This window comes from Vicugna pacos, chromosome 16 (assembly GCF_048564905.1).
Source record: "Vicugna pacos chromosome 16, VicPac4, whole genome shotgun sequence".
In the NCBI taxonomy this organism is placed as follows: Eukaryota; Metazoa; Chordata; class Mammalia; order Artiodactyla; family Camelidae; genus Vicugna; species Vicugna pacos.
This window is the reverse complement of record NC_133002.1, coordinates 35808396-35823092: the sequence shown is the minus strand read 5'-3', so window position 1 is coordinate 35823092 and position 14697 is coordinate 35808396. Positions and strand designations below refer to the sequence as shown.

Genomic DNA, 14697 nt, shown 5'->3' with positions numbered 1-14697 from the left:
TACTTAGGCCAGGTTTTTCCTGATGACATGTTCTTTAATCATTACTTGTTTGTGGTTCGTGAGAGACTATTTCCTGGTATAATCGACATCATTGATAAGAAACTCATCCTTCTTTCCTTTTGGCCTGATTTTTGTTCCTGGGCTATTTTGTATACCTTTGAATCTCTTGTCTTATGAAATATTCTGATAATCATGCTTCTCATGCTTTTTTCACTTGTTGATTACTTTGGTTATGTGTCCATTTGTTAGATGGTTTCATATAAGGGATATTTTAGATACTTGGTCATAAGCTTCCTTATCAAGGCTTCAGTTTTTATTAAAGGAGAAGCATCATCTCAAAAGCAATATTCAGAATTTTAATATAACTCTTCTGATCTAGTTGTGGAGCACCATGATCTGCTGTGATTTCTTATGTCCAGAATACACTGATGGAGAAAATGATAGGCTTCTCCACGTTTGTCACTATTTTCCCAGTTGGGAGAAGTCTTCACCTGTTCTTTCATAGTAGCTTAAATATCATTCTAGCTCTATCCGTAAGTTGTGTGCTCCAGGGCTATAGAAAGGATGTAGCAGGTGAAGATCTTTCCCAAAGGAGGTTCCTCTGGAGGTGAGAGGACCTTGGGATCTATGCTTGAAGTGCTTCTGAACACGTGAAGGACACTTGAATCTGTAAAGGACTGGAAACTAGTGAGACACAGCTCTAGTTTCCACTCCTGATTGTCTGCCTGCCTTTTGCCATTCCACTCTATTTCTATCTTTTTTTTTTCCACTGTCAGAGAGCCATCAAAACAAAGTTCTAGACCTCATTTGTTCCAGAGAATTTCTATCAAAAGGTTATTCTCATCACTCTGTGTATTTATGGTTTCCTTCAGATGTTAAAGGTTAGTGTTTCCTTTCTGTCTCTACTTCAAGAGGGTCATTTATATTAAATTGGGAATACTCAAGTCTTGAAAATGTTGATGCTAATAATAGAAAACCTTGATTTTTAAGAAAGCGAAGATTTTTAAATCATCAGTTGCTAATACAAATAAAACCATTTGTATTATACCTACGTGATTCCAAACTCCTGAGAGTCTAACAGTGATAGTGGAGACAGCAAACTTGTGAAACTAGTTTATTGTGTCAGAAAAGCCAAGTAAATGAAGATAGCAGTCTTGATGCAATTTTAAGTGAGACCTCTTAAGCGGGCCACCCAGCATGAAGTCAAAATGAGGCAGCCTCCTGCTTTGGGTAGAAGATAATTGCCATCTGAGGTCAAAAAGAAATGATGTTCTTGATATAGAATTGCATCATTAGGTGTATTATTGGATTTGGGTTGGTGAGAGTAGAGCTTTCCTCTGAAACATCTGTTCTCTGTCAGAGCATCATGGCAAAAGGGATGGACCACCGGTCTGTTTCAATATGGCAATTCCTGCATAAGTATATAGAAACATAAATGCCTTCTTAGACCATTGTGAATTATGATGCTGTATACGAAATCTAAAAATCATTATTTTCGCTGCTGTGTCATTTGCCCTTCTCTGTTGCCGTGAGATCTTTAACAGTATTACGTTTTCTAAACTTTTCCTTTTTGTTGATACTGGTATTTTGGATAATTTTTCTCCCAGACATGTTGATTACAGTTTTTTCTTGATTAAATTCCATTTTACTCTGTTCTTGAAGTACTTCAGTTTCTACCGCTACTCCACCCTTTGCCTGTTTTTGTGGACCTTTGTGATACCGTCTAAGTTAATGTCTCATGAGAGTTTAATATAAGCACCCTGAAGAACCCAACTAGCTTCTTATTTGAATTATAACCATTGAATTGTTATAATTCAAGTAAGAAGAGATGAAGAAGTTATTTATTTCAGTTCCTTTCATTTACAGATAATGATACTAAGTTACCAGAAGTGTTAAGTAACTTGCTTATTATCATTTGTTTTCTACATTTATCTAATTTTTGGTACATAAAAATTATTCATGTCCAAGTCTTTTTGAGTTTTTTTCAAAAGGAGATTTTTGTGGGCTTTTTGTATGACCAGCCTACTGGTCTAAGTATAGAATTATGCTTTGCTTAGTCCAAAACTTTGAGCACTTTAATTTGATCATCCTTAAACTTGTTTCTATTGCATAACTTTATTTCTTAAGTTTATTCACTACAGTATTTGTCCTAAGAATTATTATTTGAATACCATGTTTATGATATTTCTACTTCTGTTTGGGAATTGACCTCTAAAAAAAGATGAAGGTTATCTGATAACTTAGGTTTAGTCTCTGTGTTCATCGTTCTTTTTATCAACATTAGGACTGTTTTTCCCTCCATTATCATATAAGGAATTGGTGATTTTTCATAGATTCATTTCCAGTACGTGTCTTTTTTCTTCATTCAGCCTTGTCAACAGATGAATGCCCATGAACATCCATCTGAGTGTAGTCAAGGATCATCTTTCAAGGTGGCTCCAAGGGGCTGTCACCTCTCACTCCTGCATGAGCAGCTGGACCTCAATTTGTCATGGTCAGGATGTGACTGTCAGCCCCACCCAAAATCCAGGGGCTGGGTACCTGCTACATGTTGGATGTGGTGAGGAGTAAAATAAAGGGTCAGACTGGGATTTTTTTTTCCTGCCAAGGCTACTAATGGAGACAGGATCTAGATGCAAATAAGCATGGTACAAAAGAAACAGAAATAGGCCCTGTAAGGCAGATGTGATTCTGATGTTAAGGAAGTTGAGAAAAGAGAGAGCTGAATTTTAGCTGATAGTTCGTACTAATGTAGTACGTGAACATTCTTTTGAGGTTTGTTTTCAAATGAACAGCAGGTAGAATATCTGTCAGTTGCTTTGATGCTTACAGTTGAGGACTTGTGTGCTAGAACTAGGTTGTTGGGGACACAGAGATGAAACTGGCAAAATCCCTCACCACATGGACCTTATATTTTACTTAGTGGGGATACATAGTATAATGTCAGGCCACGCATGGTGAGTGCCCTGAAACAAAACAAAACAAAAAAACACCAGAGTGCACAGAAAGTGACTGGAAAAGGATGGCAGTGGGACTCTGAGACAGTACTCAGAGGGGAACATTGAGGAGAGACCTGAATGAAGTGAAATCAAACCAGGCAGGGATCCGTAGGAGGAGTATTCCAGGCAAAAGGAACAGCAAGTACAAAGGCTTCGAGATAGAAACCATCTTGGAGGGTTCAAGGAATAATTAATAAACCTGTGTGGCTAGAGCTAAACGAGTGGGACAGAATGAGGAGATGATGTTGAAGAAGCAGAAAGAACTGAATCCTGGAGGGCCTTTGAAGCCATTGTAAGGTATTTGGATTTTATTTTGCATATGATGGGAAGCAACTTGTGAGTTCCAACCAGAGACTGGCATGATATAATTTACATTTCTAAAAGATTTCTCTAATTACTCTTCATAGAATTGATTAGAAGGGGCATAGGAATGGAAAAAGAGAGAGACCAGGGTAAGGTATACTAGATGATTCACAGCAGATGAGAAGAAAATACTGGAATATGTGTGTGAATGAAATTAAGCTTTTCTGATAATAACAGATTAGTGGTAGTATATGTATTTAATTTATAAATTAATATAGATATATTTTGTGTCCAATAAAAAATTTACAATTGGGGCAATCAATTTTGAAAAGTTTAAGAACCACTGTCTTAAGGGAGAGATGATGGTGGCTATTGTTGGCTTCCAACATCTTTTCTTTGGAAATGTAATAATCATTTTTTGTGCGCTTTTATTCGTTTTCTTATCACTATGTAGCAGTGGTTCTTCTTGCCATAAAAATGAGCATGCACAGGCAAGCACACACGCACATTTGCATATAATTTCAGGGTGTTCACAGATACCACATTAAGAATCTCAACTGTAGACGATCATTTCACAACACACTCCACCCAAGAGATATAACATTTGTCCTTTTTTCTGAACATTCTACTCCAGCATTTCTATCCCTGTTTGTGTCAATTCTAAAATTAATATATAAGTGCAAATTTTTAATTTACCCTTCAAGTCTAGAATTCTGATCTGCAAGTGAACACAGTTTCTTTTAGTTCTATTTTGCTATCCATCCATTTTGACAAGGAATTATCTATCTGGAGGTTCAGAATAATGGCAAACACGTTATTTCTATTTCTGTCACAGCATAGGTACCCCACTTCTCTGTTTCCTGGAGTGTTGCCTAATATACCAGTATTCACATATATTGATAAAGGTCCTTGTGATAGCCAAACAAAAGTTAGAAGCAATGTTTTTATAAATAAGTAATGTGACTTTAACATGGACTCCGGCCATCTGCCTATATGTTTGTTTTCATCAGGGAAGTTCTGTGACACTCTTCTGTACTTCTTTCATTATACCTCAAGCCCTTGGGCAGAAGTAAGAGTAGAAATCAGGCATTTTTCAAGTATTCCTCAAGTTCTTTATTATTTTTGTGCTTTTATAAAGAAGCAAATTTGTCCTGTCCTCTTTAGAAAACTCTGTTTAATGGCCCAGCATCGTGGGAACCTTTCAGTCTATTTTGCAATGTCTATCCAATTCTAGTTACACTTGACATCATAAAAAGTTAATCTTTTAAAGATATGCCTCAGTGCACACTGTGATAATTTCCTACTTAGAAAGTTTGCCCGCATACTTTTTTTTCTTTTCCTGTTTGCTTAGGCCTTTGGTTTCAAAGTATAATTAAAACTAACTGCTGAGACTAAAATGCAGATGCTGGTCCACCACGGCGATCAGGTGAAGGATTACTTTTTCTTTCACGTTGTTTAGTTCTTGTGAGAGGACTCAGGTAGCTCCAGCAAAAAGAACAGGTGATTCAACTTCATAGGTGTTTTCTTTCCAGGCCTTTTGTCCCCCTCCACCTGTAATGCCTCTTAAAGTTTGGAGTGATGTGATGCAAACATGACATAAAGGAAACTTGACTGTCATTTCATTTGTGAGAGAACATGATGTCTCTGAACATAAACTATGACATAAAGAAGTTGATACAATTTCTTCTTTGTTTATTCTTTGCTGTTGAGCTTTATGCAATTCATGTTTATTTTTCAGTTGTCTAAGACAAATACTGAAAACTCTGTGGTTTCAGTTTATTCCTTTTAAAAATATAAGTTGAGGTAGAGAGAAATACAAATACATTTTTCAAAGTCAATTTATATAGTTTCTATTAACTCTAATTTTGCTTTTAGATCACATATTTAATTTTTTTAATGTATTCCATGATTTAAGTTTTCTTATTAAAGTCTTTATTTGGGATTTATTGCACTAAATTTAGTGGACACCTTCCCCCCCAACACACACACACACATTCCCTTTAAAAAAGACAATCCCCCATAGTTTAAATTGATTATACTAACTCTGTTGGTATTGCCTCTGTCTGCGTTATAACCTGAAGTTTGTAAATTATTAGGACAGAGTCAGAATCACAATAGATTGATGCTAAGAAGTCAGATAATTTCAGGATCTTGTGGGAACTTTCTAGCTTCCACTCTTTTATCTCCTCAGAAGACTTTTTCATGAAAGACGGGGATTAGTGACGACTTTCTAATGCAGAGTTTGTCTTTAGTTTTTTGTTTAAAAATGACACTTTGAACATGTAGTGCATAATGCATTTGAAAGTCTGTTGCCAAGCAGCTTGAAACCTAGGGGGCATTGTTGAATTTGAAGGAATAGTGGGTTCAGGGAAGGGGCCAAAAGAAAACTTGAGAAAAATAGAGTAAGACTGAAAGTGTTTTATGATAATTAGAATAAAAATTGGTTATCAGAACTTCACGGGTCAGCTTCTGTTCACACATTTAGCTTTCACCTTGCAAAGAAAGGGATGTATCAGGTAATTAGGTCAAATCAATGATTATATATCTTTAACTCAAGTGGAAGGGACTGTAATTGTGATGAAATTTGTCTGAAGGGGAACGCATGGGGAATCTTGTCAAAGGTCATGGGTTCAAAGGGGAAATTAAGTTCAAGGTTCGGTTCCTGTTCACACATCCCCACCAATAGTGCATAGCAAGAAACCAAACAGCCAGTATTTCTCTAAACAAGTTATTTTATCATTTTGAAATAAGCAGAATCTTCCTTATTCATATCCCTTAAGGGATACAGAATTAAAGCAGTTAAACCTCCTTAACAGGGCATTTTCTCCTGACATGGACAGAAAGAATACCTCTAATACTATATTTCTTGCTTGTTGGTTTCTTCTTCTTTGTAGCTGCTCACACACAGGACATCCAGCTGCATGGAATGCAAATAAATAGCCCATCTCCAAGAGATCACGTGGCCACGTGCCCCCTAATGCAAATTCCTGACTTACAAGATAACAATAAAATATTTTAAGTTTAAGATTGGAGGTAACAGGGAGATAGCTAAGAAAGTTGTTTGGGGCCCTCCTTCTCTCCCTCTCTTTCTCTCACTCTCTCTCACTCTCTCTCTTCCTGAATTCAGTTTCCCCTTAAACTTGACAAAGTGGAACCAAAATTCACCTTTGTCTTGGTTATTCTTCTGAAACAAAGGGTCTATTCTTCCTTTTAATGCATGTAGAACTTCCATTAAGGTTGACCGTAAGCTCTTGCATGGGATGAAAAAAGAAAAAGCCCTCAAATCTTTTCTTTACCCTGGTATGATTTTTAAAGGACAAACAATAAGAACATAGTTTCATATAGTGGTAAAGAAATCCTGGCTGAAGGGACGTGGCCTTTAAAAGCCAATGCCCTTTAAACATTCTGGATTCCATGTGTAACCTCAATACATTAAAATTTTTAAGATTGTTTTAATGTTTTAAGAAAGAGAAATATATGCAAGAAAAAATATATAATTGTTTAAAGCAAATCAAGAAAGTTCTTGCAGATATTTTTAAAATATTTTTTCACCCAATCAGGTATTACATTTTCAGCTCATAATGTGACACTATTACTGACTGGAAACCAAGAAGCATAACTGGTGAAAGAAAACCTCATCAGTCTGTTTTGTCTATTCTGCAGGGATCGGTGTATGTGGATCTGCAACCACACATGCCCCAGGACTCCCAACAAACTGGGCTAATATGATTCATGTAACAGAATACAGAAATATTTCAAATATAAACATGTGACCAAACTCCAGATGCTTGTGTCCTCCCTAGAAAGATTTTCATCAAAGTAGACTTTTGCCATAAAACAGGACAAGAAGGCATTTGATGAAAGTCTATCCATATTTTTGCTAATGAATTTCCTTGTGTTTATCACTTCTGATGCTTGGATGGACTTCTTATCCTGGGGTGTCTTCTTGAACAACTCTATCTTTTTTGTGTCCCAGTAGACATGATTTTGGTCTGTAAACTCTAAGATACTTGCCAAGTTTTAACAGAAAAATAATCTCTGACAGATTGTGATTGATAAACTATTTGGGGATAAACTATTTTGGAATAAACAGGCCTGTGAGTGGAGAACATTCTGGGAGACAGGTGCCTCACTTGACTGAATGGGTTTGAGAAGGGAGGATAAAGGGCTGGGGCAGTTCACACTCCGGTTTAACTCTAGCAACTAAAATTTCTACCCTAGTAAAATTTAGAAGTTCAAGGAACAACATTGCCGTGATACTAATGACCTTTGAGGGCGTATAGAGTTCAGAGTTCATTTTCTGTTTACAGCATCCTTTGCTGTTCTCTCTCTTACCCTTCCCCCTTCAAAAAAAAAAAAAAGCAATTATTTAGGACATTGTGACATTCAGCCTGGCTAATTTTTATACAAAAACAGAGAGAGTGTAAAATATAGCAGTTAAGTATTAGTAATGGATAGAACTAGGGGTGCCCAATGTGGAGAGAGGGTATCTCCTGAGCAGTTCAAAGTTCATTCTTTGTTCACATATAATGAAAAGTCTTCAGTTATCAGGTATTTAAACCCAAATCAGCAGTTCCATATCCGTAACCTGAGCTGAGTGTTCCTCCATCTAATGGCCATGCTGCTGTCGTTTGCAGTGAGTTGGGTGACATTCGATTTGTACTCCGAGACGGGAACAGATGGGCTTTCATTGTGAGGCTCCGCCTGTATGCAAATGTGAACCGAGTTTCACCCGATCCCGGGGCCTGACCTGACCGTGCACATGCATTTACTCAACGTGGCTCAGCCTGGGGGGGCGGCGAAGGGGGAATAAAAAATGGCAATCGGATAGTACCAGCGGCAGGTCAAGTTTACCATCCGTCTTTCAGCGGGACTGAGATGGCAACACAGTTATTTAGTTTCAGTGTTGATGTGCGTTGCAATAAACTCCATCATTTCACCTGTTTATGAACCCAGCCTCGTATGAGATCTCTGTGAAATCAAACAAAGCTGGCAATCAACTCTCTTGTTTCCAGCAGAATGGGGGATTATGGACTTTTTTTTTAAGCATCTTTATTTTTTTCCCTAGCCTCACATACATAAATCAATGATTTTTTTTCCCCAGCCCTTTTTATTTCTTACATTGAATTTATTAATTTCTTATTTGGAGGAAACAAAATACATTTTCCCCAAATGCTTTTTGTTTCAAATTAAGAAATATGATCATTAATGTCAGAATAAACAACCAGCATTTTAGATGTCGATTAACTGTTTTGCATGTACCCAGCAATGTACAGTATCTAATAAATCTTACAATTAAATGTGCAGCCCTTCATTAGAGTGAAAATATGAACAGCTGTAATCATACACATTCTACTGACAGAGAAAAATTTGGTTTCATTTGTAATTTTTCACACTGGGATAGAATGAGAGATGGATTGAAACAGGACTGTTTCTGTAACTGTGGGCTTTTTCTTCACATGTGCAGAAGGACCACAAACCAGTGTCTCTGACTTCAGGGTCTGACAGCAGTGATTTTCCTCAATTTTCTTCTCTCATGAAAGTAAAATTTCTCTTGGGAAACATATAAGCCCTTGGCTAGAAAACCCATAGGACAGACACCCCCAAACTGTAGCAAATAACAAATTGATGCATTTCTTCAGTACATCTGTTCTTTAAGGGGTTCTGTTAACTGATGTCTGAAACTGGCATAAAAGAAAGAGTTGCCAAGAATATAGTGAAAGTTGATGCATACAGCAAAAGTGCTTCTGGCAACAAAAGACACCGCTTCTGGTTGCACATACGTATTGCTCAGGATGGAAAAGGGGTCTTTTAAAATTGTATTTGTGCAAATGTGGGCAAAACCAAAGCAGGTTTCCCTTAAAGAAAGGTGCTAAATTGTCTCTGCAAAAGGATTCCTCTCCACTGCCCCTTATTCCAGTCCTCACTCCAAGGTGCAAGGCCAACATATCAGGATAGCATTTTCAAGCAGTTCTAAAGAGTTAGGCTTGAAATAATTCCAAATAGAAATAAATGATCAGGACTGGGACTAGCATTTGTCTACTAGGCACCTAGTAGTAGCTGACAGAGATAATAAAGAATAAAGAGTTGCATGACAGTATAGCAGGTATTAAAAAATGTCAGACTTCTTCCCTTGGCCATTGAAAATTGATTTGCTTATCTCGCTTGGTCTCTAAATATGTAATTCCATCTATTTGGAATAGGTATGGATGGCATACATGTGGACCTGTATGTAATATATACATACCGACACATACATATATATTTACATCTATGTATACAGCTCCTTCCTTATACAAACAAGGATTTATGTGAATGCAGGATTTTATGTCCACATAAACTTTTGCTCATGGTTGAATTATTGTAGGTCACCTTAAGTTAAGGATATCATTTGTACCCTTAGAAAATTTGTTTGAGAGTTGTCAAGGCAGTGCTTACAAGGGAATTTGAAATGTTTATTTACTTAAGAAGCGGGGGACTCATGTGTTCTAAGTTTAACAAAAGGCTTAACAAAGTTATATTCTGGCATGAGTAAGATACTGAAGTTTTTTTTAATATAGTGAAAAAAGAAAATTACAATCACATTAATTAAAATTACAAAAGTTACAACATGAATATTGTAACCAAGTTATTAGAACCACCACTTCCAGTTGTTTGCTTCAGTAAAATGACACAATTGCTAAAGTATTATGTAGCACAAGCTTGAGAGGTGGAAATCAGTAGTTTATTTTTTAGTATCTGTTGAAAGCAATATCATGAATTTTGAAGAAATGCTTATTTTTTTAAGTTTCTTGAGGAGGAAAAGCTCAGACATCATAAGTTATCTCTGATCAGAGCATTCAGGTATCTAGAAAATTATACTCTTTGTGTCTTTACAAAATCCATGAAAGTTCATTTTCAAATGTTTGTGTCACAAAGTACTTGCAAAAGAGGAGGTATTGAGCTAAAATAAATTAATGATAATAATGGCAAATTTATATTGCTTTTATTATGTACAAGGACTCTTGTAAGTGCTTTACATATATTAACTCATTAATCCTGACAAAAATTCCATAAGGAATAGGTCCTATTTTTATCTCCATTTTACAGATGAGGAAAATGAAACTTGCTCAAATAGCTTTTCCCCAGAACAGAAAACAGAAAATATGAGAAATTAGGACTCAGACTTTTGGAAAGACCTTCCATGTAATAGGACAAATGATTTGTTTCCCTATGCCTCTTTCATCTATAGAAAATTATGATGTGTTCTGTAAAAATCACATTTATGAAATATGGACCTTGTTTCCTAAGCAGCAAGAAGTAAATGTGTACTATTTCTACAACTTTGAAAGCCCTGCAATATTAGAGATCACTGTTCTTCATCTATGACATGGTGTTGGACGTCTAAGAAAGTACTTCAAAGTCCTCATGAAAACTTCCTTGTGAGGAAGTTATCAGAACCAGAAAATCTAAACCCTTTTCTTATTCCAAATGCAGAATCCAGTTTGAGTGAGATGAAGTTGTGTACTATCCTAAAAATTGGCCCTATCTAGTCTATGACTCCAAACAAAATTAGGTTCCTCTAGAGTGTTTTATTATTTTCTGTATTTTGCCCTAAGGTTAGTTAGTCAGTTGTACCCTTGAAGGGATGAGTGAAGAGAAATTAGGCAGGACACGGAAGTCTTTTCTTTCTCCTGTTTCCAAAGATCAGTTTTGCACTGTATTGTCTTGTACCAGATCTGTGTCGTGATCTGTTCAATTCACAATGAAATTAATGGTATTTATAGGTCATAATTAGCCTCTGTATCCTAGTCTGCCTGGAGCAGTCAGCAAAGGTGTACACCCTGTTGGCCTGCAAGAAGGGGTGGGGGGGAGCCACCTTGTGGCTGGAAGACGACCCAGCAGCCTCCAGGACTCTTGCTCTGTTCTGAGCAGAAAGGAAATGAGGGTAGAAGCCAGAGGTAAATCAGAAATATCAATCACTAAATATTTGTGGAAAGTGGTAAGGGATATAAATAGAATCTATAACTACAATAATACTGAAGCAGTAGTTGTAAATATACATTATCCTCTTTAATATGACATAGAGTAGATTGAGAACTGAGAAATTATTAAGACCCCCACAAAAAAAAATTGAAAGAAAGAATGAAAACATTTAAGTTAAAATTATGTTCATTTTGTAATTCAATAAAGAAATCCCAGAGACATATTTTTAAATTTAATGTTGTTTTCTAAAGCACAGAAAAAGCCCCACAGACATCTGTTTGCATACATTGTGTGTCAGGCAACATCAGATTTGAATGGAATTTATCTAAATTTTATATGCATGGCTTGATGTAAATTGAAATAAATTGTACAGCATACCCTGCATGGACATATTGGTTTTTCCATCGCTGCTTGAACTTTTAACCCCAGGGCCTGAGCCGGTCACATGTTGACCTGTCTGAACTCTGCTGGTAGATCCAAGTGTGGAAGGCTGACCTTGCCTCCATGGCAACCATAAAGTAGGGTCCATGACTCTTCTCTCCCTTTCTCTCTCTTTTCTCCACACTCCAAACAAAACAAAACAAAACAAAACAAATTAGTATATTCTCGCACAGCCAGTAAATGTAATCTTGGAATAGTTTTGCCAAAATGCATTTTGCCCCTAACCCAAGCCCTAAGCAAAGCTTTTTCAGCTTGCTTGTCAGATGTTAATGAAAGTTTGAAATGAAAGCCTTTATAAAAGTTAATGGAAAAGACCCCTTCCTGGGACACATTCAGTTTGCTTGTCTACTATTATAATAAAATATACTTCACATACTCATATATTAAGTAATGTTGCTCTAAGTGTATTATACATGCAGATGAAAATTTTTCTTGTGTGGGATCTCAGGATTAAAAAAAAAATACTTAGACTAGGCTTTACCAATGTCTACATTATCCACGTCAGATCTAACATTTTCCAGTGTCATAGAGCTAATGTATCTGAAAGGAGTAAGCATTAAGGATCTAGAGTTAATTTCTCTATTGTGGGTTGTAGTCTCTATTTTAATTAAGGAACTTTTATACTTCTGATTTGTTTTAATTTTGACAATTTATCTTTAAATTCATGTACCAACAAATTACATTTTCATAATCTTACCAGTAGTTTAAAGGTATTATTTATTCATCACTAAAGTTAAAATTCTGTTCATAGGATGTATTTGTGGCTATTCATTTATTAATGCAACAAGCATTTGTTGAATGCCTACTATGTAAACAACTTCAACTAAGTACTGTGGGGGATTAAAAAAAAAAGTTGCATGCCTTGTCTTAAAGAATTCCAGTTTTGTTGCAAGATAAGATGTACTACTTAGAGAAAAACTGGAGAACAGTTAGCAGTGACAAGTGTATAATTGTTTAAAATTGTATACCAACTGACAAGGAAATATGGCATAATGGAGTGACCATTTGGGAGTGGATTTAATGAAGAAAGGCCTCTTATGAACCAAGCACTGAAGAAAGGTGGCTGTCCAGGGCTAGTAAACAAACATTCGGCTAGGTTTCAGAGGTTTCATAGAGTAAGGAAAACCTGGGTTGGTGTTGGTAATGTGCAAGGGTTGGTAAGAAAGAAAAGTGACAAGAGAAAATGGACTATGTTACACTGAAAATAACAAATATCCTTGAATGCTTATGGACTAATCTGCTATTCTTCAAATCCTGAGGTCCTTAGGAATGCCTCAGTTACTTGTTTCTGAAGTTTTTGCGGCAAATATTTTAAAAAGAACAGACTTGTTAATTGTCACTTGTAAGGGACTCCTATTGTCGTTTTTAGAAAGCATAAAGAAAATTTTAATTTCTAGATGTTTGAGGTAGAAACCTGACAATCCCAAATGTTCTACAAGTTACCTTTGGGTGACTTTAGGTGACAGGATTGGTAGGAGACCAGCCTGATGAAACTGAAGTTCTCATTTAGAGTAGATTTGAGGTAGTTAAAAAAAAATCACAAGAATGTTTTTCTTTGTGAGGCAATATAGAAAATTTTAAAAGGCAGCATAGTGTGGGCAAGAAGAATCAGAAAGTACTTCTGCCTGTATCAAATTCTGTGGCTTTGTCTCTGTGGGCCAGAATTTCTTCATATGTAATAACAAACATATCTAATATTTACTGAATTCTAACTTTATACCAGGCACTAATGTCTAAGCACTTTCACTTAATTCTCATTGCAACCGTATCAAGTTAAGTACCATTTCCCCCCCCCAATTTACAGATCAGGAAACTGAAGCACACAAACTTTTCCAGGGTCACACCCAAGTAGTCTAGCTTTAGACCTGATGTGCTTCATCCATTGCACCAGGCATCAGCAAACTTTTTCTATAAAGGGCCAGAGAGTAAAGTATCTTAGGATTTTCAGACCATACAGCTTCTAGAGTGACTCCTGTGCCAGCGTAGTTACAAAAGCAGGTACAGGTAAGATGCAGATTAATGAGTGTGGTTATATTCCACTAGGACTTTTTTAATAGACACTGAAACTTGAATTCTGTATAATTTTCACATGTCATGAAATACTATTATTTTGATTTTCCCCCTGTCATTTAAAAAATGTTTTTAAAAGAATTTCTAAGCTTGCAGGCCCTACAGAAACAGAGAGTGGGTCAAATTTGGCCCCTGGGCCATAGTTTGCCAGCCTCTACACTGCACTATGCTGCCTCTCGATGTATAGGATGCGGAGTCAAGCTAGATGGTCTCTAAAATTATAACCGTTCAAAAAAACATTAAATTCAATGACTTTTTAGCTCCAAAACAGGGTAACCAGTTTGGATTCAATTCCATGTAACTAAAGAATTGAAAGTTCCCTTGGAAAACAAGCCTGCCTATCCCTTTTCTTTGGAAAGGACTATCTAAACTATCTCAGAAGGATGAATAATTATTTGTTTAATTGGTATTTTGAGAAACAGATTTCATTATCTTCTTTAACAAGCCATTTTACATTAATTGCTGTTCCTATCAGGATTGTAGTCCTAATATCTAGCCTGAGTCCCTTACGAGTCCGTGGAAGCCCACTTGTGCTCCTTTTTAGAGATAACAATGAATTTGTGTCTTCTACACAATTCTACACTACCTCCTACAACTTCTGCATCACTTTCTGCAACTGAAGGTCAGAACCTCCCATCCTTTTCCCAGGCATTTTTTCCTTACTCATGTAGATTGTCTCCTAGCTATTATTGTAGTGTTCAAAGGATCCTTTCCAAAATATCTTTATCTCCCTTATTTGATAGAAACAGGACCTGGGCTGGATAGAGACCTCTTTTCCTTATCTGTGTGTAAAAGTGTGGTTTTCCAAAAGATGCATATATCAAAATTTTTTATAAATGTCATTATTACCTGAAATAAGTGTTTTGGGAGGTATCCATAAGCTTAACTCATAACCTCTTTAGTTGTATAATATGTTAAA

General features: G+C 36.3%; 1 protein-coding gene across 1 annotated transcript in view; it reads left to right on the top strand.

Annotated features, from left to right (window-relative positions):
• Window positions 1-14697, top strand: part of SKAP1 (src kinase associated phosphoprotein 1) — a 257324-nt gene that overhangs the window by 99615 nt on the left and 143012 nt on the right. The window lies entirely within an intron of this gene.